The 2,842-nt window shown below is 44.5% G+C and overlaps 1 pseudogene; it reads left to right on the plus strand.

Moving 5' to 3' along the window:
* The first annotated feature begins 1,389 nt into the window (after positions 1–1,389).
* On the plus strand, positions 1,390–1,996 carry LOC118022921 (annotated as a pseudogene).
* Positions 1,997–2,842: the final 846 nt, after the last annotated feature.

The following is a 2,842-nucleotide window of genomic DNA, read 5'->3' on the forward strand; positions in this document are numbered from 1 at the left end:
ACTGAGCTGCCATTTCACAGTGTCTGATTGCAGTAGGCAGACAAATCCAGGTGTTGAAAAAATTCGGGAATTTGTCTCCAGTGCTGTCCTCTGCTTCCCTGGGAGTTGGCTTTGGATTCAGCAGAATTTCTTTTATTAAACCAATTAATAGCTATTACACCCCCAGCCAAAAATGAGCCCATATTTCCCGATATTTTAAATCAAAGCTTATGGACCAACCCTCCTTGGACTCATTTATGTCAGCTGTCCACCTGTGAATCAATTGCTGTGACCATGAAGTGAAATAAGATTGGCCAGATCTGAGTGATATACTGCTGATGGGTGTGTAAGGTCAATTCCACCCAAGCTACATGACTGAGACTAGGGTAGGCAGGTTTTCCCAAAACAAAACGAGAATGCCATGAACAGGAAAGTGAATGAATTCTGGACTGGCTACCACAACAGTTACTCTGGAAATGAAAACAAGGAGTGTTGAGGTACATGTTGCAAATGACAAGGTGGAAGCTCAACAGGGTTAGTACTAGGAGCGTAGAAGGTGAGAAAAGAGGTCAGAGACCAATATGCAAAGGATGCTTGAGTTAGAATGTGAAGCATGAGTATAGGTCCCTCCGGCTGAGGAGAGTCAATGCCATCAGAGGTGACAATATGGGCAAAGACAGACACAAACCCAGGCAGTGTCAGCCATGTGGCTGTACGTTCTTGGCTAGATGTGTTACACACTAGGTTTCTATTTAATCACCCTGTAGTAACTGTATGAGAAATCCCAGATTTTGTGGGTCTAGGGTAGGGCTTGATAATTTGCATTTTTTTTAAAGATTTTATTTATTTATTCATGAGAGACAGAGAGAGAAAGAGGCAGAGGGAGAAGCAGGCTCCCAAGGAGCAGGGAGCCTGATGAGGGACTCGATCCCAGGACCCTGGGATCATGACCTGAGCTGAAGGCAGACGCTTAACCAACTGAGCCACCCAGGCATCCCATTCATCTATTTTTTTTTTTTTAAGATTTTATTTATTTATTTGACAGAGAAGGAGAGAGAGAGCACACAAGCAGAAGCAGAGGGAGAGGGAGAAGCAGACTCCCCACCAAGCAGGGAGCCTGATGTGGGACTCGATCTCAGGACCCTGGGATCCTGACCTGAGCTGAAGGCAGATGCTTAACCATCTGAGCCACCCAGGCGCCCGATGATTTGCATTTTTAACAAGTGCCATGGTGGTGCTGATACTGCTGATGCAAGAACCACACACTGGGTCCCTTGCTCTAGAGTCTAGGAAGGCATGCTAGTGGGCAGTCAGATGGCACGTTGAGTCAGTGAGTCTGCACCATCTTTACGTTCAGGGGATCTTATTTGGGGCTTGAACTAAAATGTAAGCGCAGACTCTCTTTGCCACATCTCCTGAGAGAATGAAGACCATTCTCAGCAATCAGACTGTCAACATTCCAGAAAATGTCGACATCACTCTGAAGGGACACACAGTTATTGTGAAAGACCCAGAGGAACCCTGTGAAGGGACTTCAGTCACATCAATGTAGAACTCAGTCTTCTTGGAAAGAAAAGGAAGAGGCTCTGAACTGACAAATGGTGGGGAAATAGAAAAGAGCTGGCTACTGTTCGCACTATCTGTAGTCACGTACAGAACATGATCGAGGGCGTTGCACTGGGCTTCCATTACAAGATGAGGTCTGTGTATGCTCACTTCCCCATCAACATTGTTATTCAGGAGAATGGTTCTCTTGTTGAAATCCGAAATTTCTTGGGTGAGAAATACATCCGCATGGTTCGAATGAGGCCAGGTGTTGCTTGTTCTGTATCTCAAGCCCAAAAAGATGAGTTAATTCTTGAAGGAAATGACATTGAACTTGTATCGAACTCAGCTGCTTTGATTCAGCAAGCCACAACTGTTAAAAACAAGGATATCAGAAAAGTTTTGGATGGTATCTATGTTTCTGAAAAAGGAACAGTTCAGCAGGCTGATGAATAAGATCTGAGTTGTCCATCTTCAGAAACAGCAAGATGCCGGATGATTTTTTAGACTTATTTGTGATATTTTAAAAAGATGCAATAAAAGCTATACTGGTTTGGGCAAAAAATTTTAAAAATTTAAAAAAATAAATAAAATGTAAGCGCAGTGCTAATACAGTGTGAAAACTCAGTACCTTATGCTTAATCTCAGGGAATAATCCACATATTTGCGAAGACTTAAGATCCAGAAATCTGGAGAATACCTCGAGCTGTGCTCATATCTATATGATAGTAGGGGCAGGTGGCCACAATTGCTTAGGGTAAAATCAAAAGGTCACTGGTTTTATCCTGGTGATTCCAACATGTGCCTTTTGAGAAGCAACCAATAATCCATCTCACTCCCTGGGAGTGTGGCTGGGCTGCATCACAATCAAAGATGCTGCATAAATCTGCCTTTAAGATACCCCATGTGGAGGGCACCTGGGTGGCTCCGTCGGTTAAGCGACTGCCTTCGGCTCAGGTCGTGATCCCAGGGTCCTGGGATCAAGTCCCACATCGGGCTCCCCACTCTGCAGGGAGCCTGCTTCTCCCTCTCCCACTCCCCCTGCTTGTGTTCCCTCTCTCGCTGTGTCTCTGTCAAATAAATAATAAAAATAAAATCTTTAAAAAAAAAAAAAGATACCCCATGTGGAGTGTTCCCAGAAGGGCTCAACTGCTATTCTTCTCAAACCCTAAGGAAGCCCCTTCTGGGAGATTGTGCAATGCTAATCACTGCATGTTCTCTCTTCTAGTTCAGACTGCTTAGCCCCTTGCACCACTCTCCATACCTCCTCTCTTTTTCTTCTACCCCAAAAAATGGATCAGCTGGGAGCCGAGCATCA

This window comes from Mirounga leonina, unplaced genomic scaffold (genome assembly GCF_011800145.1).
Source record: "Mirounga leonina isolate KUSES-001 unplaced genomic scaffold, KU_Mleo_1.0 Mir_177, whole genome shotgun sequence".
NCBI classification, from domain to species: domain Eukaryota; kingdom Metazoa; phylum Chordata; class Mammalia; order Carnivora; family Phocidae; genus Mirounga; species Mirounga leonina.